Below are 23,944 nucleotides of genomic sequence, written 5' to 3' on the forward strand. Positions count from 1 at the left end.
CTTTTGGAACAGTCTCTGATTCCCATAGCTTATTAAAGTATTCGGCCAGCTCTTCAATCATTCCGTCGCTTAGGTTACGGATGTGTGCGTTTGTAATTTTGTCCGCCCCTGCGGCTGTATTTCTTGTTGTACGTGCTTCTAATTGCTGCGTAGACTTCTTCCCTAGGTATGGGTTTATCTAATTCTTGGTTTTCCTGTCCTCGGAAATGTTGCCGAAGCATTTCTGCCTAACTTTTTCTATTAATTCCGAATATGGACCTTGAAATTGATGGACCAGTCTGTGGATCACCTTATTGTTTTCGTGTTTGGCTTTAGTTGGATCGAGGAGGGCTCTGAGCATGTGCCACGTTCTGGCTGTACTTAGGGTGCCGCATAACGAGTTGCTGAATTGCTGCCAATTCGTTCTCGCTAGTTGTTCCGCGTACTCCTCTGCCCTCTTGTTTACTTCCGCAATTTTCAGTTTTAGCTTCTTATTGTATCTTTGCTTTTTCCACCGTTTGGTGAGCCCCTTACGTGCTTCCCATAGCCTAAGGGGTTGGGGTCCACCTGGGGTGTCTGCTCTGTCCTGTCTATCCCCCTGGTGTAGCTGCAATGTTTGTCCTTGAGCATGTTCCCTCATGCCTCAATAGAGTCTATTCCCTCGGTTGGGTTTTCTTTGCATGCCTGTCTGAACGCGTCCCAATCCGTAATTTTGGCAGTGCTGATTCTCCGCCTGAATCTGCTGGCTGTAATCTGCGTGCTGATAATATAGTGGTCGCTGCCTAGGTTTTCATTAAGGTTTTCCCACGACGTTTGTCCCGTTCTTTTGACGTACGTCAGGTCTGGACAGGTGTCCCTGCACATGCTGTTCCCGGTCCTAGTGGGGGTACATGGGTCCGTTATCAATTGGCACCCCGTGGCTTCCGCCGCTTGTTTTGAATGTGCTACCGTTCTTAGCACATGTCTCAGCGGGGAAGCTCTGACCGTATTCGGGCAACTTTCTCCGGAAGATGCTGCAAACTACAGCACGGTAAAGGCCGCCTTGCTTAAGCGATTCCGTCTCACCACCGAGGGATTCCGAGATAAATTCAGAACAGGGGAGCCCACAGATGGCTAAACGGCAACCCAGTATGCGGCAAGATTAAGTCAGTACTTTGATCGGTGGATAGAACTTTCAGAAATTGCACAGGAATACAGTGAACTTCGCGAGCTACTCATCAAGGAATAATTCCTGAGTAGCTGTCACCCGAGCTTGTCACTGTACCTGAAGGAAAGAATGGTCAAGACTCTCTGCGAAATGCTAGATCTTGCTGACCAATTTCTGGAAGCTCAAGGAGGAACGAATCTGACCAAGATTAAGAATACGAATTCGGAGAACGCGGGAAAAACCGACAGCCGCGATACGCGATTTAGCCCAAAGGCTCCATCAAAGTGCTACCTGTGCAACAAGTTAGGCCATTACGCATCTAACTGCTGCAACAGCGCTAAAAACAGTAGCCCAACAGCTAGTTTTAAGTGCGGCAAGAAGGGGCACAGAGCCGCGGCTTGTCCGAATCCAAGCAAGTTCATTCCCAAGGTATCGAGCGTACGGGCCTCCTCAGATCACCACCTGGAGGAAGAAGATGAAAATGGCTTTGTAGAAAATGGTCTCCTTTCTGAACACCTACAGAATTTTCCTCTTCATACTGTTATCGCGACTGATGCCTCCGGCAGCTGTGAGAAGGCGGCGGTTGGGATATATATTCACCGGAGCTGGCTTAGAGCTGTTTCGTTCGTATCCCAGATTATACTCCTATATTCCTCGCAGAGTTTCTGGCCATTGGTTTGGCTCTTCTCAAACTTCCTAGGCATGTAGCACAGGTTCTTATTCTTGAAAAGACTGCCTTTCAGTTCTAGTCTGTATACAAAATCCGGGGAAATCTTTATTGAATCGTTCGCTTAGGTTTTTTGTTCCGCGCACAGTGCTTGGGATCCGCTTTGACTGGGTACCTGGGCATTCGGGCGTCTATTTTAACGAGGTGGCTGATTTACTGACAAGGTCAGCTCTCAGCGCTCCTGTAGTCTACCCCGTCCCTCACCTCATTCTTTTAGAAACACCACGTTTCCAGCGCTTCCAACATATTTCAGCCAACCTGAGTGATCCATTGCTCAATACCGTGGATTTTAGCCACTTAAAGTTCTCATGGAATATCAGGTGGCGTAAATCAAGGCTTTGTGAGGTGTCAATGACGCTTCTGCGATGCAGAATCCCTCACTTAAATTTGTACTTATGCAGATGTGGGTTCGCTGCGACAAGCCTTTGTGTATCATGTGGGCAAGTTGAAATAACAGATAATTTTCTCCTCTCTTACCGGTGGTTCGCAGTTCAGAGAAAACAGTATTTGGAGGTCCCTCTTTCGAGGTTAGGACTCCCACTGTCTCTTCCAGTTATTCTTTCGTTCGGTGCGAGTGCAAAGGGATTCCTGTTAAGCAGTGTCTGCGGCTACCTTCATGATTACATAAGTGCAACTGATTGATTACCTTGTTAGCGGTATTCAAAATTTTGTCGCATGTCCAAAAATGCTCGATTCTCTTCCTGGTAATTAATAGTTCTTTAATTCATTTGACTGTTCCAATTTTCATATTGATTTAGTCTTCTCATGACTACTTTTCCTCGCGCAAATACCTCATTGGAATTATCTACTGAACCTTGGCCAATCCCCCTGCGTGGGTATGTGCCATGCTTACTAAGAAGAAGAAGAAGAACTGAAGAACGCCAAGAAGGTACCAGTGAACGGCTACCGGAAGCCGAAATGAACAGAATGCCTGTCCTGAGAGGGAAGATAGGAGAAAAAACAATTACAGTGTTGCGAGACACGGGAAGCAGCGCGGTTATCATAAAGCGAAGATTAGTAAGAGATAAGGATCTGACCGGAACGAAGAGCCTCGTGCGGCTAGTGGTGGGCTCGTTTCAGCGCTTGCCGGAAGCTGAAGTACATGTGCGGACTCCCTAATACAGCGGGAAACTAGCTGCACTCTGCATGCAGCGCCCCATATGCGACCTCATATTGGGAAACAAAGGAGGCAAAATTTCTAAAGGGCCCAGAAAGTAGCCACGAGACGGAGAAATCCGAATCCTGCTCTTCGGAACGGCGCAGTGATCGCCAAGCGAAAAATAAGTGGCGGAGGAAGCGCGAGCGTGCTAGCTGAAGCAAATGAGCAGTGAAGCAGACATTCAACCTCGAAGAACGGAAGAGTCCAGCGGATGAACGCCCCGAGAAAGAAAAAAACGTTTTCGCTGGAAGGAACGGGCACTGCAGCAGAAAGCTGTGCGAAACCGAAAGGAAGGCCACGGAATGGTCACAAGGAAGCAGCGAGACGCGAAAGAAAGACTGCTCAAGAGGACAAGTTGTCTAAAACTCCTGCTAAGCTCAGCTTAGGGCAGGTTGTAGACATGTTCATCGTGCTGTTGTGCACATTACTTCAGCTGCCTTTCGATCAGACAGGAAAATTCTGGAAGGTGACTAAAAGGGTATTCACACCAGTGAATATTTTGAGCCTGTGCGTTTTGAAGCAAATGCCCTGGAATCCATCGATTGCCTTGTTTGTGTGTGCATACCTAACCGCACAATTCTTTTCCGAGTCGGAAAACTTAGCTGGAGGGTTCAGGTTGGGCGAAACAGAAGCCCAGGTTGGCCGAGAAAAAAACCGGCGAGCCGAAGAGACTCTTGTTGCGACAAAAGGCAACTGTAAAGGACCTCACGCGCGCATTACGGAAGTGCAAGAAGGAAATGTATGTGGAAGTACAGGCGAAAGTATGCATCGTACTTGGGTGCTCCCTGTGTAATTTTATCCTAATGTGTTGCCGAGTTGCGGCATGTAATGAAGTGAATCTTGACAGTTGTCAAGTGTCATGTACGTGGAGACATCGTTGTAGTGATGCGTGTATTTTGGCATTCGCAATTGACTTTGTGAGCGCAAGCATGTGCGCGTGAATTTTGTGTTTCTTGAATATTGTTGCACAATATTCTTAAAGGAAGGGGCAGTGTCACAAAATTCGGCGCATATTAGAAAGCAATCGCGCCTGCGCGCTGTAAAATAAAAAAAGAACAGCGGGGAAGGAACCCCGGAGAGTACGTAGCTTTGCGCATGCTGCTGCCACTCAGCTCGCCGGCGCGGCGCCGAGGGAGGCATGGTCGCGCGCGTGTCGATTTGTCTAGAATGTCTGAGAAGTTTCTACTCCTCGTCGACGGAGAGGTCATGACCTTGACTGCGCTAAAGTGATACCCTCTCCCTTTCGCTCTTGCGCCGATGACTACGCGCGGCGAGAATGACCTAGATTTTTCTGGACGGTGATTTCCGCGCTCGACCAATGGGGTCGCGCGCCCGGCTCGAGAAGGAGGAGTTTGCGCAGTTGAAGCTGCGTGTATGTGCGCGCCTGCCTTGGTGCGAAGAACAAACAGACGCGGTCTGCGCCTATAAATGAGGGGCTTCAACCGCTGTCGAGGAGCCCGAGCCGCCGTTTAAGCTTCCGAGAAGCGAGCCCGCTCGACTCCCGGGAGAACATCACTCGACCAGCCAAGGACCAGCGAGGCAACGTGCGCCAGCCTGCGGGTCGGCCCCGTCGTGCTCCTCAGGTCGTCGGACTGTCGCAATGCCGGGTGAACAATTCGTGTTTTGTTTATTTGTCTCTCCCTGTGCTAGTGCATTTTAGGTGCAAAGATTTTGTTGAATTGTAATCTCTCTGAAGTGTTACTTTGCACGAGTTGCATTGCGTATTTAAATCACTTCGTATCTGCTCGTACGAATGATTGTGAAATCCTGTGTATCGTATCTTTGCTGTATAAACTTTGTTTTGTTTCGTGAACCTCTGGCTCCCACCCATTCTCTGGCTTGCGACCGGCGAAAGCTGGGCACCAAACGACCAACCCCCTTGTCATTTGGTAGCTGGTCTCCGGCTGAGCTTGCCACGCTGAGTCGAGGGCATCTCCTTTGAGACCGAGACCGCTACCCACACACGCTCTAAGGGTGTCTGGGAGCGCACGCCAAAGTGCGCGAAGTGGTGACACCATCGCATGCCTTCACAACCTTCATCCTCAAGCAAGATTCCAAAGGTGTGCTGAGTCGATGTTGAAGTGTCAAGCTTGCATTAAGAATTGATGAAGAATTATGCTTCCACTGCGGCTGAAACTTGGGACGGGCACAGTCTCCAATCCGCGCAATGACCATGGCACGATCGGAGAAAGGAACAGACATGACATCGCATGAAATGCGCTTTTTAAGGAGATCTGCGGAAGCGTAAATGCGATACAGACATGATTGTTAGGCTGCTGTAATATGTGAGAAGGTGGACTCCAGCATCACGTAAGCCTGCGCTTCCAGTGATATCTGATAAAATACCAGGGCTCTTATAGGCGTTTTCGCTAGCCCTGTGCGGTCGCGTGGGTCGCACACGGAGTTAAAGTCGCCCATGAATACCACATACCGATCGCAGTCTGCATATATAGGAGTTGCCGTACCCTGCAAGAAATCTCCTCGTTGCACCCGATTACTGGCAGCATGTTTATTGGCGAGCCGAAAGACCCAACATATCAGGCGCCCTTCTGTGTCAACCTGACACACGAAGTCAGAAACAGAGAGACTCTTTTGAACAGAAAGCTTCACTATGCTACCTCGTAACGATTTAGCGGTGCTCACGGTTTTGACCAAGTGATCCAGAGATGATCGCCGCTAGGGGCCAACGCGAGCAGATGCCTGCAACGTTGGCTCCGGCAAACGCTATGTGCTACTCCTGCCCAACCTCTCCTACGGCCACTAATCTGCACGAAAAGCAACATAAGGGCCTAAGGAAGACAGAGAAGCCGCCAATTCCGGGCAATACCCGACCTTTTTTGTGCTAAGAACGATCATCGGACCGGGGCGCTCAGCCGCCGAGCCAAGCCAAACTCGGACTACGCGTCTCCGCCGACACCGTCGGCGACGCCAGCCGTTATCATGGAGGTAACGGTTGAAGGCCGTACCATAACCGCGCAAGAACTAAATTCCAACGACTGGACGCCAGTTCTGTATAAGGCCTACGCCTCCCGCCCAGCCAGCTTGCCAAGAACACCTTACCGCTCCGAGAACGCTACCTCCGACGCTGCTAGCCCGAACTCCAAGAACGCGGCGCGCGACGCAGCAGCTGAAACGGGCAGCGGCAAGACGCCAGCCCGCCTACCACCTGCCACCAAGGAGGTTCGCCTCACACTGCGGCGCAGCAGGCAGCTGCCACCGCTCCCAGCCAACGCTATTCGAGTAGTCGTTCGCCAGCGAGGTGAACTACGACAGCAGGACATCCCACCACTTCGACTTTTCAAGGCAGTGCAGACCCGGCTGAAAATCGTCCCACCGGACGACTTCTGCCTGCGTATCCACCCGACCAACAATATTTTCACCATGGCAACAACACACTTTCCAGCAGCCGAGGTTCCCAAGACGCTGACCTCCCTTACCATTGGAGACCACACCTACCCGTGCGCAGCTTACGTGGCTCCCCCACCGGGAGCTACCAGAGGAGTGGTCACCAACGCCTACGACGATGAGACCCCGACGCGACTCTACCAAGACCTCGTCGGAAGAAATCCCGAGTACAGCATACTAGTAGCACGCCGCATGGAAAAGGCGAACTCCATCGTAATCGCCCTCGACGCCACTACGGTCCCTCATTCCATCAAATACATGGGAGCCATCCACCGCTGCACCCCATACCACGGCAGTCCGGATGCCTGCACTAACTGCAGACAGCCGGGTCACTGCCACGACGTATGCCCAAGCCCCAAGACCAGTCTTTGCCCCCGCTGTGGAACACAACTCTCGGAAGAAGACCTTCCTTGCACGCCCAAGTGCATTCTGTGCGAGGGCCCTCACCTTACCGGCACGGGATCCTGCATGGGGCGAAACCTGCACCAGCCATGGAAACATTCCAGCCACGAACAAACGCAGAAGCAAGAAGCGGTCGCAGCCAGGGAGACTTTTCCTCAGTTGTAGTCCGGAAACATCCAGCCCAACTAACATAAACAAGCTTGGGCAGTGCCGTTGCAACAAGCCTGGAACACCTCCCTCTCTTCACACGATCACATGACATCCATGACAGCGACTGCAAATCTACAACACGCCCTGGAAAAACCCCCGCGGAGGCAGCGCAGGCTAAAGCAGATGCTACAGCAGCCCGAGCAGAATCCGCCGCCCTTCGACAACACACCGCAAGACTGGAAGCCCAGATAAGTGCTCTTGCCACGGTATCTCCCATTCCATCTACCGCCGCTCCTACTACGTCGCAAACTCTCCCTCCCAAGCCACCCACCGCCCATATTTCGCCCAGGCGCTCCGAACCTCCTTCTGATTTGCTAGTGGTGGAGGCTGACACTGAACCCTCTACAGATTCACCTCCGCACACAACGGCCCCTCCCTCCGCGCCCATCTCACTAGACAGCATACCTACCCTGCTTGAGTCCTTTGCAGCTCGCTTTGAGGCAAAATTTTAGGACGCCATAAGTCACATCAAACAGGAATGTGCAACCCTCAAAAACGCGGTAATCTGCATAACACAAGATAATGCTATTCTTAACAACCGATTCGACATACTAAACCAAGGATTCTTTGACCGCTAAAACGATCTTCAATCCCGGCTCAGCACTTACGAAACCAGCCTCCCAAAGTGCGACTCCATGCCAAACAGACGCAAGAAGCCCAAAGCACCGTCAGGACCAAACAACCATATCCCTGCCGTAGCTCAGGCCCCCACGCCTTCGTTCCGGCTCCCTCCCCTAAAGACTCTCATGATTGCAGTTGAGTAAAGCTACAGTTCCAAACCGTAATCTTACACTCTGGCAGTGGAACTGCCAGGGCTTTGGCCAGAGCGTCACGTGGTCCACCAAATGCTGTCCTGCTCTACGGGACCCGACATACTTGTCCTGCTGGAACCCTCAAACCCGCTTACCTTACCGTGCTATGCTGCTGTTCTGCCCACATCCCCCACACCCTCTCGAATAGCAGTTCTAGTTCGCCGCTCAATCACCATCTCCCATTCCATAGTGATTGAATGTATTGATCACTTTCTAATTAAGCTTGTGCCGCAACATGCTCGAGCGAACAGTCTCTTTATCCTAAATTTATATAGCCACCGTAAGTGCTTACCAGGTAACTTCGAACGCCTCTTTACACTTGCGAAGCGCATAACCAACAAGTGCGCTTTACTCGTCGTAGGAGACTTTAACGCCCCACATACGACGGGGGGTTACCCACACGGCACACCGAAAGGACCTCGGGTTTGGTTAGCCGCGCAGCCGGTACTTACCATTGCCGCACTTACCGAACACTTTAATGAGTGTTGGAACATGGGTACCCTCTCACCGCAATGGAAAGAGGCCAAAGTCGTCTTCATACCCAGACCTGGCAGACCTCTGCTCACCTCTAACCTCAGACCGATCCCACTCATATCTTCTGTTGGTAAACTCATGGAGCATGTACTCCAGACAAGGTTTTGCCAATACCTAGAAGGCAACTATCTCATGTCCACTAGCATGTTTGTATTTCGTCCTGAGCATTCCACACAGGACGGTTTCGTACAGCTAAAATATCACATTCTATACTCGCAAAACTCCGACATTAAAGCTATTCTAGGGGTGGATCTCATTAAGGCCTTTGATAACGTTGCACACTCAGCTATCCTCCAAAACCTTACGACCCTGGGAGTCGGCGCGAGGATGTACAACTACATCCAAGACTTCCTCAGTCAACGCACAGCCACGCTTACTTTCGGCGACCACCGCTTCACAGGTGTCACGCTGGGAACACGAGGTACGCCCCAGGGAGCCGTCCTGTCCCGAATTGTCTTCAACATAGCACTCCTTCACTTACCTCGACAGCTAGCTCAAATCCCTAACATCCATTTTAGCCTTTATGCCGATGACATCACGGTCTGGGCAAGCCGCGGCAGTGATGCGTAAATAGAACACCAACAATTGGCCCCAACCACCATCGACACATATGTACGGGAGCGTGGCCTGACCTGCTCCCTTTCAAAATCCGAGCTCTTTCTCTACCGGCGCAAACACGATTCAGTCAACCCACCCATCTCCCTCAACCTAGGTACCCACCCCATCCCAGTAGTAGACAAAATCCGCGTGCTTGGGCTGGTTATTTACTCCCATGGCACGCACGGAGAAGTCATAAAGACATTCCAAACACACGGTAAACAGACCACCTGTCTGATTCGCCGCATTGCGAACCGCCGGGCTGGCCTCCGCGAGCGACACACGACTCGCCTCACCCAGGCTTACGTCATAAGCCGCACCACATATGCCCTCCCATACCTACCCCTCAAACAGAAGGAGAGAAACCGGGTAAATGCGCTGCTGCGAAGTTGCACGAAAACGGCTCTACGTCTTCCCCCAGCACATCAAACGACCGACTTTTCAAACTCGGTGTCCACAACACCTTTGAGGAACTCACAGAAGCTATCATTACGGAACAAATATCCGCCTATCCAACTCAGAGGCCGGCCGCACTTTATTATCCCAATTAAACCTCACCCCAACTACACACCCTACTGAGGGGGTCCTCCTTCCTCCTATCCTCCGCTCTAACCTCAACGTACCCCCCGTACCCAATAACATGCATCCTGAGCGGGACAGGGACCGCAGAGTAGCAAGGGCTCAGGCCCTCCACAAACAGTATGGCGATGACCATGAGGTGATCTATGTGGACGCAGCAGAGTGCATGTCAAGCTCCCGTATGGCCCTGGCGGTAGCCAACAATCAAGCGAAACTTCTGACCTCTAGCTCAATCATCACCAATTCTACCACAGAGGCAGAAGAGGCAGCTACGCGCTTGCTCTCATTTCTACATCTGCCACAAAAAGTAGCTCTGGCTCTAAATCTGCCATTCTCAACTATGCTAATGACTACATACCGCCGGCAACCTATAACCCTCATCTGGACGCCAGCACATGCCGGCCTCCCTGACAACGAGGAGGCTCATTCCTTAACCCGAGGTTTCACATTTCAGGCGGGAGTCGAGCCCCTTGTACGGGCCGAGGAGCGCCTGCTTTCCTTCCGTGGTATTCACTCGTACTACAGGGAACAACGAAAGGAGTACGCACCCCTAGCCCCATCCCTCACCATAGCGCAGGCCGCACACTGGTAACGACTACAAACTCGGACTGCTCCATACCCCAAATACTACATGCCCGATACCCAGACCAAATAATCTCGCTAGTGCAAACTTTTCGGCAAACCAGGAGACCTAGTTAAGAAGAACTTCTTGTTGGGCGAGTTGGTGCATACTGTTGTACGTACGAATTGCGCACAAAAGACACACACAGGAAAAAGCACGAGGGAGACTGAAAGAGCGCAAACTATCAACTGGTGTTTATTAGATTCAGTGCCGCTTTTATAGGCAGTGTGCACACGTGCCTACGAAGAGGGGAAGGAGAGGAAAAAGTAGGCAAATCAACCCTGCGCGACAATCCTTCAAAACCGCTCCAGAAAATTCTTTTCCACGTTGTACAATGAAACGGAGGTGTCACTCACACAGTTATCACCTCTTGCCTTGATTTGGTATGCCTCTAGAAGTTCACGGGAAACTTTGTCATTACTCCTGCCCAGAATTCTGGTATTATTTAGCAGTGGCTCACAACCCGTGCATGCAATGCAATGAGCAGGCAAATTTGTTCCTTCTATATTCCTCATTGAACGCTGATGCTGCGTCGTCTGCTACGGCGGCCGCCATTCTCGCTCCCGCGGCATGCACGTTTCGTTATCGTTGGGGAAGGGCTGCTTGCTTCTCGCTTGCTGCGGGCACTCAAAATAAGAAAAATAAGCAGACTCGCGGTGCGCTTTTGTTTTACATGAGAAGAGAATACTAAATTTTGTTGGAGAGCCTTCTGCTTTTAAAAACGGGACAAGCAGCTAACATCAAGGCGTCGACGGTAACAAGGAAATCGGGTATGAAGAATATGCGCCAATTATGTCAGTGAAGCTTCTATAGCATCTATCGCTATAGTTCAAAACCTATCTCTTATGCACTGACCCCATTGGTGCATCGAAACAGCAGTCAACCCCAACATAAATTTGCGTCGTCAGCTAGCTTACGAGCGTCAGGCGTCCATCCTCCTAGAGAAGCAGAGGAAAAAAAAATTCCTGAAAACGTTTATTTACAGAGTTTTGCGATAGATTAGGATGAAGGGAACCGTTACTAAGCAGAGGAGCATGCAATAAATAGTTTTGAGCCGCTTTTAAGATAAGTTAAATCTCGATGATCTATTGTGGATATTCCACAATAGATCATATTCACACTATCATTCAAGTGATAGAGAAATGCGCAGAATATAACCAACCTCTATATATAGCTTTCATTGATTACGAGAAAGCATTCGACTCAGTGGAAACCTCAGCAGTCATACAGGCATTGCGTAATCGGGGGGTAGAAGAGCCTTATGTCAAAATACTGGAAGATATATATAGCAACTGCACAGCTGCTATAGTCCTCCATAAAGTCAGCAATAAAATTCCAATAAGGAAGGGCGTCAGGCAAGGAGACACGATCTCGCCAATGCTGTTCACCACATGTTTACAGGAGGTATTCCGAGGCCTGAACTGGGAAAAGTTGGGAATAAGAATAGATGGAGAATACCTAAATAATCTGCGATTCGCTGATGACATTGCCTTGCTGAGTCACTCAGGAGGTGAACTGCAAATCATGATCAATGAGTTAGACAGGCAGAGCAGAATGATGGGTCTAAAAACTAACATGCAGAAGACTAAGGTAATGTTCAACAGCCTAGCAAGGGAACACAAGTTCACAATTGGCAGCGAGAGCCTGGAAGTTGTGACGGAATACGTCTACTTAGGGCAGGTAGTGACAGCTGATCCGGATCATGAGAGGGAGATAACTAGAAGGATAAGAATGGGGTGGAACGCATATGGCAGGTTCTCTCAGATAACGAATAGCAGGTTGCCAATATCCCTCAAGAGGAAAGTGTACAACAGCTTAATCTTACCGGTACTCACCTACGGGGCAGAAACGTGGAGGCTAACGAAAAGAGTTCAGCTTAAGTTAAGGACAACGCAGCGAGCCATGGAAAGAAAAATGATAGGTGTAACGTTAAAAGACCGGAAGCGGGCAGAGTGGGTGAGGGAACAAACACGGGTTAATGACATCCTAGTCGAAATCAAGAGAAAGAAATGGGCTTGGGCAGGGCATGTAATGCGAAGGCAAGATAACCGCTGGTCCTTAAGGGTAACGGAGTGGATTCCAAGAGAAGTAAGCGAAGCAGGGGGCGGCAGAAGGTTAGGTGGGCGGATGAGATTAAGAAGTTTGCAGGCAAAGGGTGGATGCAGCTGGCAAAGGATAGGGTTAATTGGAGAGACATGGGAGAGGCCTTTGCCCTGCAGTGGGTGTAGTAAGGCTGATGATGATGATGATGATGATGATGATGATGATGAAATCTCGATGACGGTTTTGTCAAGGCATATTCTGCATACCACCGCGGGTATTGACCGACCCATTGGTGCTGTCCTTCCTGTGTATGTTTAATCTACGGGCGAACAAGACGCTTGAAAAATGCCACAAACCACTGCGTGGAGGGGGGAGTTTGAAAATTGCTTTTAGTGCACACCTCCCTCAATTGAAAGTATTTAATTCTGCTCAATTCTTTTGTAGTTAATTTCAAACTACCAAGTTTAATATAATTGCTTAAACGCAACGGCTGATTTCTGTACAAGCTTGTTTGGCGTACTTTTTTAAATTTTTAGTTATAAATGTGCCAATACAAGTGAGTGCAATGGATGGGTAAGAAAACTGAGGAAACACGGTCAATGACACAGCGTCTTGGTTTCGCACGTTTTGAATAAACAAAGATTATCAGCAACGGTAATAAAATATAAGCACTCGCGTGTTCGTATGAACAGATGAACACCTAGATGAACACAAAAACTGTTACCCAAGCAAGCATCAAATCGTTTATTCAGTGGTTATGAAAACGCACAATAAAGTTTCCAATATTTTTGTTTCTGGGAACTTGAACATTATTGCAATTTTTCAAAGTTGACATCTATGTCAGATAGATGACTGTAATAGACAAAACAGTTGTGATTGCATATATACATAGATGCAGAATTCAGACTTCCAAGCAAAGCTTTCGCGGAACTTAATATTCCGGCTTGGGACGGCATTGGGCTTGTGCTTCTTCCATCCGTCCGCACGGTTTTGTTCGCAGCACTTGTCTTCGAAATGAGCTTGCAGGTGAATTTTTTATTGGAATTAGCCCCACATTTTCTTCTCGAGAATGGAAACAATGAACTAAGCACACAAGAAAACAAAGCAGTCGAAATATATGTCCAATTACTCTAATTAGCGCCTCAATCTGCACATAACAGCATGTTCTGTTAATCTCATTTACTGACCTAATGCGGCGTCGTTGGACGCAGCATCGGGCAAACAGTCAGCGCACGCTACCCAACGCAGCATACGTGTCAAAAACTCAGAAATCGTAAGTAAATTAATCCGTATTGGCTCCTAGACGACCCAGATGCACAGTAATTGCAACAGCGTATGGGCCCTAGCTTGTTCTCATGCTCTGTGCCTTGGTTCGTGCCGGCCGCGGTTGGCTGGCAAGCGCCTCGTAAAGGGAATTATTTTCTAATTGTCACCACTTCGCGCAATTTTGCGTGCGCTCCCAGACACCCTTAGAGCGTGTGGGGGTAGTGGTCTCGGTCACAAGGGAGATGCCCTCGACTCAGCGTGGCAAGCTCAGCCGGGGACCAGCTATCAAGTGACAAGGGGTTGGTCGTTTGGTGCCCTGCTTTCGCCGGTCGGAAGCCAGAGAATGGGTCGGAGCCAAAGGTTCACAAAGTCAAACAATTTTATACAGCGAAGAGACGATACAAAGGATTTCACTATTACACGTACGAGCACATACATAGTGATTTACACATACAATGCAACTCGTGCAAAGTAACGATAGAGAGAGATGCAATTCAACAAAATCTTTGCACCTAAAGTGCACAAACACAGAGAGACAAATAAACAAAACACAATTTCTTCACCGGGCACTGTGGCAGTCCGAAGACCTGAGGAGCACAACGGGGCCGACCCGCAGGCTGGCGCACGTTGCCTCGCTAGTCCTTGGCTGGTCGAGTGGTGTTCTCCCGGGAGTCGAGCGGGCGCACTTCTCGGAAGCTTGAACGGCGGCTCGCGCTAACCGACAGCGGTTGCAGCCCCTCATTTATAGGCGCAGACCGTGTGTGTTTGTTCTTCGCGCCAAGGCAGGCGCGCACATACACGCAGCTTCAACTGCACAAACTCCTCCTTCTCGCGTCTGGCGCGCGACCCCATTGGTCGAGCGCGGAAATCACCGTCCAGAAAAATCTAGGTCATTCTCGGCACGGTGAGTCATGGGCACCGGAGCGAAGTGAGGAGGGTATCACTTTGGCGCGCACAAGGTTACCCCCTTTCCGTCGACAACATGCAAAAACTTCACCAACATTCGAGAAAAATCGACGCCGCGCGCGGCCCTGCCTCCCTCGGTGCCGCGCCGGCGAGCTGAGTTGCAGCAGTACGCAAAGCTACGCACTCTCCGGGGGTCCTTCACCGCTGTTTTTGTTTTATTTTACCGCGCGAGGGCGTGATTGCTTAGGCGCAGCGCCGGTTTTTTCGAAAATGCGCCGAATTTTGTGACACTAATGAACAGAAGCGGCGAAAGCACGTTTGGTACGCATTCACGAGCGAAAACATAGTTTCAGGCAATATGGGATGCAAACAGGCAAGCGGCAGGCAATGGCCGGTTCGTCGCTGAAGCGTGCCTTTTTTTATGCCGAGCAAAACGAATAGTGTGGAAATAACATCTGACCAATACAAATGTACTACACTCAGCTGGCTAAACGCAAAAGCGGTAAACCGCAACAAAAACAGCGCTGAACCAACATGCGGCACTTACACTACAGATACATGAGGAGTTCGTCGGTTGCCACTTGTCACGCTTGATCTGGACCAGCCACAGAAGCCTCCTTTTCGGGTCTCTTGGAAAATGGAACATTATTTCAACCATTTCTCGCATGGTTGGAGCACTGAGAAACACAACATCCAGGCACTGCACGGCGATGAAAGGGGCGCAAACGCAGGCACGCAGTGTGACGCCCGCACGAGAGCAGAGCGGCGAGGTCGACGCGGGGAACGCAATGGCGGAGGGAGCGCGCGAAATCAGGTTTAGGCGGCGTCGAGTGGTTCAAAGGGTGACTTCACCCTAAGCGGGGGCGCCCGCATCGAGGCACCCTAAGGAGACATTCTACACACCCTGCTCACATGCCCCACCTTCCCTCATCCCCCATCAACGACCGTGGCGGGGTCTTACTGGGAGACTTTTATGACCGAAACTCCTCTTCGAGACCAGCGCCGGATCATCAACAGCGCAATGAGCATTGCTTTCTAAGGGCTATCTATCGTTTTGTAGGGGTGCCTTCTCACAGTAAGGGAGCATCCAAACAGAGCTGTGCACAGGCTCGGACCGGCCCGAGAGCCCGGACCCAGCCAAGCCCGCGGGCCGGGCTTGGGTCATTTGGAGATTCTCTCACTCGGGCTTGGGCCGGGCTCGGGCCAGGCTTTCTATGTCTCGGACGGGCCGGTTGGGCTCCCCGATCTCGACTGCGTACCTTATTCGAAAGTATGCTTGTCGTCTCGCATGTAGGTACAGCAGAAAGTGCAATGTATTTATTCATCAAACATGGAATCTAACTTCAAGCAGTGAACGAAACCTCAGCGCGGCCGGATTTATAATGCAGGAGCGCCGCACTTGCTTTAACCCTTCATCAATGAACAACTTGTTGTTTTTGCACAATAACTTAAAATAAAATTTCTGTGCGCGTGCTGCATCTGTATATATTCACGATTTCGTCATATGAATAGCAAGAGTTTAACATTATAAGGTCATTTAAATAAACTGATTTTCCTGATATTGTTTCTTTTTGTGTCGGCATCGCTTTATTGCAGGTCGGGCCGGGCCTTAACCCGGGCTAAGGCTAAGCCGGGCCGGGCGAACTCAGGCTTCTTTAGCGTCGGGCCGGGCCGGGCCGCCTGTGGTAGTGTAGGGTGCGAGCCGGGTAGTGTAGGGTGCGAGCCGAGCTCTACATCCAAGTGCCATGTAGGGGGCTTCGCCCCCAGCATTTACATCACCGCTGGCAATAAAAGTTTCCACCCCGAAGTTAGCCAGAGGTCAAACCCCTTACGACGCCGTTCGGGTGTCCACAGATATACGTGAGACAGTTACTGTGCCATTTCCTTTCTTGTTTTTTTGGGGGGGAAAGGAAATGGCGGAGTATCTGTCTCACATATCGGTGGACACCTGAACCGCGCCGTAAGAGAAGAGATAAAGGAGGAAGTGAAAGAAGAAAGGAGGAAAGAGGTGCCGTAGTGGAGGGCTCCGGAATAATTTCGACCACCTAGGTGTCTTTAACGTGCACTGACATCGCACAGCACACGGGCGCCCCGCACATGGGAACTCCGGATCAGTAGCCGGATCAGTGGCAGTGGCTTAGCTCAGCTATGCCAGGATATACGTAGCGGGAAGTACGTTTCCCTGGCTGAGCTTGTTGTTGGCACTGTATGTTTAGCAATGAGAGACATGTCCGCTTAAAATGTCCGGGTCGCAGATGCACTTTCGGAAACTCAAACGGTGTGATCAGTCACACAACGGGCCCTCACATCCTCTTCGATCGGTTGCCGTTGACTGACGCCTTCCATAGGCTCCATCTCGGCGGCTCTGCGGCATCTATTACGCTCGGCAGTCTGGCGTCTCCGTTTGGCAAGGCGTTCCTCTCTCTGTTCGGGCAACTCCGCCGCTCTCTTCGCCTTCTGATGCTCATTCTTTGTTGAGTAGCCTACTGCCAGGCGACAACCTCAGGACCGGAAGAGAATGTTCTATTGTCTATACCGCCGTTTAGCAGCGGCTAGACTCTCCTGTGCATCCATATCAAGCGTTGCGATACAGCCGCCGATTACATCTCCACTTTTTATACGCAATGCTGCGCATGCGACGACGCGCGGTTGGGGTGATGAACGCGGTGTGACGTCATGTCTGGTGGCGCCGCGAGCGCGCAAAGCACTGTAATCGTCTCACATATCTCGGTGGACACCTGAACCGCGCCGCAAAGGAAAGGATAAAGGAGGGAGGGAAACGACGAAACGCGCGGCGCACCCACTCCTCCTCCCCGGTTGCCATGGTAACGGCGCACGCGCACAGCTGGCCTCCCGCATGTACCATGGTAGCGCATGCGAACAACTGGCGTCTCCTTTACCGCGAATGCTCGACTTCTAGCCGAGTGTAGCTCCCGCTACAAAAAATTGGAGGACGCTTAAGCTTCGCCTTTAGGAGTGGAACGCGACAGCATGTTGCAGCACTGCCAGGGAGTCCACGGAACGCCTTGGCCGTTCACCGCGACGCCTTGCCCATTAGACCAATCGCTCTGCTGCGTACAATGAAACGGACGCGCGAAGCGTCAAACCACGTAGAAGCGGTGCCAGGCGCCTTGCCGAACCGCGCGGAACACAAGTTGCACTTGTAGTTCGTCGGCACATCGTTCTCTGCAAACCCGATGCCACAAACGCCAGCATAGCTTCCGCGCCGAACGAACGGGCAGCAAGCCGCAAGCTTCGTGGTGAACGCGCTTTGGATGTGCGCTGCGTTGTTCGCCGCTCACCGCGTGATTACTGCGTGCCCGCACAGCCCCACTGCGCCCGAACGAGACGAGCGGGAGGGAGGGAGGGAGGGAGGGATGGATGGATGGATGGATGGATGGATGGATGGATGGATGGATGGATGGATGGATGGATGGATGGATGGATGGATGGATGGATGGATGGATGGAAGATAGGAGCGTCCCATTTGAAGCGGGGTGATGGCAGTCACCATGCTCAGCTTTTTTCCTTTATTTTCGTTTAACTGTGTTGTAAGTTATTAAATTTCGCAATTTTCTTTAAATTCGTCTTCCTACACTTTCCTGGTGCGTGAGAACAGGACCAGGATGCGGCCACCTAATCCGCTCTGCTTCTTCGTCCAGGTTACGGCGTGGGCTCTGTTCAGCAATGCGCCGCTATCGTCACCTACCCATGAGATCAGCAAGCTGCCCTGCCACTTCAACGACACTTGTGATGCCGCATGCCCGCAAGACAGGCACATTTTCATCGCCGTCCCTCCGTCGCATGAAATATCCAGATCAACAGCGACATCATTTGCTGCCTATATGAACAGCTGGCGGGCCCCCGGCGCCCTTAGTGGGCGTGAGAACAGCACCAGGATGCGGCCACCTAATCCGCTCTGCTTCTTCGTCCAGGTTACGGCATGGGCTCTGTTCAGCAATGCGCCGCTATCGTCACCTACCCATGAGATCAGCAAGCTGCCCTGCCACTTCAACGACACTTGTGATGCCGCATGCCCGCAAGACAGGCACATTTTCATCGCCGTCCCTCCGTCGCATGAAATATCCAGATCAACAGCGACATCATTTGCTGCCTATATGAACAGCTGGCGGGCCCCCGGCGCCCTTAGTGGGCGTGAGAACAGCACCAGGATGCGGCCACCTAATCCGCTCTGCTTCTTCGTCCAGGTTATGGCATGGGCTCTGTACAGCAATGCGCCGCTATCGTCACCTACCCATGAGATCAGCAAGCTGCCCTGCCACTTCAACGACACTTGTGATGCCGCATGCCCGCAAGACAGGCACATTTTCATCGCCGTCCCTCCGTCGCATGAAATATCCAGATCAACAGCGACATCATTTGCTGCCTATATGAACAGCTGGCGGGCCCCCGGCGCCCTTAGTGGGCGTGAGAACAGGACCAGGATGCGGCCACCTAATCCGCTCTGCTTCTTCGTCCAGGTTACGGCGTGGGCTCTGTTCAGCAATGCGCCACTATCGTCACCTACCCATGAGATCAGCAAGCTGCCCTGCCACTTCAACGACACTTGTGATGCCGCATGCCCGCAAGACAGGCACATTTTCATCGCCGTCCCTCCGTCGCATGAAATATCCAGATCAACAGCGACATCATTTGCTGCCTATATGAACAGCTGGCGGGCCCCCGGCGCCCTTAGTGGGCGTGAGAACAGCACCAGGATGCGGCCACCTAATCCGCTCTGCTTCTTCGTCCAGGTTATGGCATGGGCTCTGTACAGCAATGCGCCGCTATCGTCACCTACCCATGAGATCAGCAAGCTGCCCTGCCACTTCAACGACACTTGTGATGCCGCATGCCCGCAAGACAGGCACATTTTCATCGCCGTCCCTCCGTCGCATGAAATATCCAGATCAACAGCGACATCATTTGCTGCCTATATGAACAGCTGGCGGGCCCCCGGCGCCCTTAGTGGGCGTGAGAACAGGACCAGGATGCGGCCACCTAATCCGCTCTGCTTCTTCGTCCAGGTTATGGCATGGGCTCTGTACAGCAATGCGCCGCTATCGTCACCTACCCATGAGATCAGCAAGCTGCCCTGCCACTTCAACGACACTTGTGATGCCGCATGCCCGCAAGACAGGCACATTTTCATCGCCGTCCCTCCGTCGCATGAAATATCCAGATCAACAGCGACATCATTTGCTGCCTATATGAACAGCTGGCGGGCCCCCGGCGCCCTTAGTGGGCGTGAGAACAGCACCAGGATGCGGCCACCTAATCCGCTCTGCTTCTTCGTCCAGGTTATGGCATGGGCTCTGTACAGCAATGCGCCGCTCACCGCTTCCAATCAGTCGTTGTCAATAACCAAATGTCTGACCTCCTACCAGTCTCCTCAGGCGTGCCCCAAGGATCCGTCCTTGGGCCACTCTTGTTTCTAATTTATATTAACGACCTACCTGAGAAATTAGATTGCCATATTCGGATGTTTGCTGATGATTGTGTTATTTACAAAACAGTCACTAACACCTTTGACCAACAATCCCTTCAAAATAATTTAACTCATGTACAAGACTGGTGTAGTGAATGGCTAATGACACTTAACACAAGTAAATGCAAATATATGTCGTTCCATCGTCGTCGTTACCCTCTTCTGTTCCAATACAGCATATCTAACGTTCCTCTCGATCTTGTCCAATCATACAAATACCTTGGTGTTCATATTTGTCATGATCTTACATGGAATACGCATATTTCAAACATCATATCATCCGCCAACAGAACACTAGGATTCTTAAAGCGTCACCTACGCTCTGCACCTCAGCATGTCAAGCTCCTCGCATACAAATCATTAGTCCGATCAAAACTAGAATACGCATCTCCCATCTGGTCTCCAAAGCAAGCATATCTCTGTAATTCAATTGAAGCAGTTCAAAACCGAGCAACTAGATTCATTCATTCATCGTATTCTTTTGATATCAGCATATCATCCCTCAAATCACAGTCCAGCCTACCTACCCTTGCTCATCGCCGCTACATTGCTAGTTTATGTTTGTTTCACAAGTTTTTTTACTCTGAGCTACGACAGGAACCCTACATCTGCGCACCACCACCACGCATCTCCCTCCGCACCGGCCATCAGCAGCAAGTGTCACGACCTCGCGCCCGCACCACTACATTTTCTTCATCATTCTTCCCCCGGACCGCGAACGACTGGAACGGCCTTCCCCGTGAACTTGCTGCTATCACATGCCAATCATTGTTCATCGAAGAACTCACGCGTGTACTTGCTTAGTGATAATCTTATATTTGTATAACTTTCAACTTATCTGTTTAGTCTTTCTGTTTTTCATTTCTGTGTGCCCCACCCCTTATGTAATACCCTCTAACGAGGGTTTTTAAGGTATTAAAGTGAAGTGAAGTGAAGTCACCTACCCATGAGATCAGCAAGCTGCCCTGCCACTTCAACGACACTTGTGATGCCGCATGCCCGCAAGACAGGCACATTTTCATCGCCGTCCCTCCGTCGCATGAAATATCCAGATCAACAGCGACATCATTTGCTGCCTATATGAACAGCTGGCGGGCCCCCGGCGCCCTTAGTGGGCGTGAGAACAGGACCAGGATGCGGCCACCTAATCCGCTCTGCTTCTTCGTCCAGGTTATGGCATGGGCTCTGTACAGCAATGCGCCGCTATCGTCACCTACCCATGAGATCAGCAAGCTGCCCTGCCACTTCAACGACACTTGTGATGCCGCATGCCCGCAAGACAGGCACATTTTCATCGCCGTCCCTCCGTCGCATGAAATATCCAGATCAACAGCGACATCATTTGCTGCCTATATGAACAGCTGGCGGGCCCCCGGCGCCCTTAGTGGGCGTGAGAACAGGACCAGGATGCGGCCACCTAATCCGCTCTGCTTCTTCGTCCAGGTTACGGCGTGGGCTCTGTTCAGCAATGCGCCACTATCGTCACCTACCCATGAGATCAGCAAGCTGCCCTGCCACTTCAACGACACTTGTGATGCCGCATGCCCGCAAGACAGGCACATTTTCATCGCCGTCCCTCCGTCGCATGAAATATCCAGATCAACAGCGACATCATTTGCTGCCTATATGAACAGCTGGCGGGCCCCCGGCGCCCTTAGTGGGCGTGAGAACAGCACCAGGATGCGGCCACCTAATCCGCTCTGCTTCTTCGTCCAGGTTATGGCATGGGCTCTGTACAGCAATGCGCCGCTATCGTCACCTACCCATGAGATCAGCAAGCTGCCCTGCCACTTCAACGACACTTGTGATGCCGCATGCCCGCAAGACAGGCACATTTTCATCGCCGTCCCTCCGTCGCATGAAATATCCAGATCAACAGCGACATCATTTGCTGCCTATATGAACAGCTGGCGGGCCCCCGGCGCCCTTAGTGGGCGTGAGAACAGGACCAGGATGCGGCCACCTAATCCGCTCTGCTTCTTCGTCCAGGTTACGGCGTGGGCTCTGTTCAGCAATGCGCCACTATCGTCACCTACCCATGAGATCAGCAAGCTGCCCTGCCACTTCAACGACACTTGTGATGCCGCATGCCCGCAAGACAGGCACATTTTCATCGCCGTCCCTCCGTCGCATGAAATATCCAGATCAACAGCGACATCATTTGCTGCCTATATGAACAGCTGGCGGGCCACCGGCGCCCTTAGTGGGCGTGAGAACAGCACCAGGATGCGGCCACCTAATCCGCTCTGCTTCTTCGTCCAGGTTACGGCATGGGCTCTGTTCAGCAATGCGCCGCTATCGTCACCTACCCATTAGATCAGCAAGCTGCCCTGCCACTTCAACGACACTTGTGATGCCGCATGCCCGCAAGACAGGCACATTTTCATCGCCGTCCCTCCGTCGCATGAAATATCCAGATCAACAGCGACATCATTTGCTGCCTATATGAACAGCTGGCGGTCCCCCGGCGCCCTTAGTGGGCGTGAGAACAGCACCAGGATGCGGCCACCAAATCCGCTCTGCTTCTTCGTCCAGGTTAGTTCTGTTACTTCCCTGTACGCTAAGAAATCTAATGACGTGCGCCTGTTGCTGTTCCCACGCCCGGGAGTTTTGCTTTGTGTGTTCAGTGAATGCTTTGATATTGTAAACCATTGACGAAACCGAGAAGGAAGTACTTCCTTTTCAGCAGTTAGTTGACCAACTTTCTCGTGAAAACTCTCAGCTGCGCGCGCGCCTGTCTGAACTTGAAGACAGGCAGCGACGCGATAACCTTCTGTTCTATGGCATACCTGACGCGCAATCAGAGTCCTGGGCTCAGTCAGAAGAAAAGCTAGTCAAGGTTCTTTCATCCTGCTTGGAAATTCCGTCCTCTGAAATTTTGATCGATAGAGCGCACAGGCTCGGTGGGTTCGCATCGGAAAACTGTCGACCAGTTATTGCCAAATTTTCATCCTTCAAGGTAAAGCAGAGAATACTGTTTAACTGTTCTAAGCTCAAGGATGAAAAAATTACGCTTAGCGAGGATTTTTCTTTCGCCACCTGGCACGCTAGAAAAAAACTGGTCGAATTTGGCAAATCCCAGCCGCTCACTTTCAAGCTTCGCTTCAATAAGCTTTACATAAAAAATAAATGCTACTCCTACAACCACTCTGATGACTCCGTTCATGAAATCCCAAGCGCCTTCCCGTTGCTAACCGACCGTTCTGAGGACCCTACGAATGATACCCACAGCGCCTCCGCGCCACCGAACGAACTTGTTACCAATTAGCACTGCGCGAGGGGCAGTGGAACTAAGTCCCCGGCCATTACCCCACTTTCTTTTTTGTTCACAAATATTCGCAGCATAATACCTAAACGAGATTATCTTTGTTCTGTAATAGATGCTTGCGATCCTGGCATTGTATGTCTTACTGAAACCTGGCTATCGGCGAAGATAGATAGCTGTGAACTTCTTACCTGTAAAAAGAGATATAACATTTATCGGTGCGACAGGGGTTCTAGATGTGGCGGAGGCGTGCTTGTAGCTGTTGCTGATACTGGTTGAAATTCGCACATGCTCTAGGAAATTGATAGTGGGCGTTTGTTATCGTCCGCCGTCTACCTCCCCCACCTTTGTAAACGATCTTCATGATGTCATTGATATGATTACAGTCCGTTATCCGAGCAGTCCCTTTATCTTACTGGGTGATTTTAATTTCCCCAACATAGTGCGGTCTAATGTGAGTTCTTATTGTGAACCTTTTTCAAGTGAATGCGACATGTTCTTGAATTTGTGCAGTGATTTTAACTTATCCCAGCTTGTAACGCAGGCAACTCGAATTTCACCTACTGCGTCTAATATCCTCGATCTGGTACTCACCACATCGCCTGATTTTTTCCAGCCCATATCATACTTGCCAGGGTTAAGTGATCACCTACTCCTTCATTTTGCTTTGACCTGCGCAGTTCCCCATCAACGTAACCACAGTAAATATATCCATGATTACAAAAATGCTGATTTTGATGCTATTAACCTTGAACTGTCTGTTTTTCTAGACCATTACTTGCTAAGCTTTCATGATCGCTGCG

At 50.9% G+C, this 23,944-nt stretch overlaps 1 pseudogene; it reads left to right on the forward strand.

Moving 5' to 3' along the window:
* Positions 1–5,952: 5,952 nt before the first annotated feature.
* LOC144105198 (uncharacterized) lies at positions 5,953–7,793 on the forward strand (annotated as a pseudogene).
* The last annotated feature ends 16,151 nt before the right edge of the window (positions 7,794–23,944 follow it).

This window comes from Amblyomma americanum, chromosome 9 (genome assembly GCF_052857255.1).
Source record: "Amblyomma americanum isolate KBUSLIRL-KWMA chromosome 9, ASM5285725v1, whole genome shotgun sequence".
In the NCBI taxonomy this organism is placed as follows: Eukaryota; Metazoa; Arthropoda; class Arachnida; order Ixodida; family Ixodidae; genus Amblyomma; species Amblyomma americanum.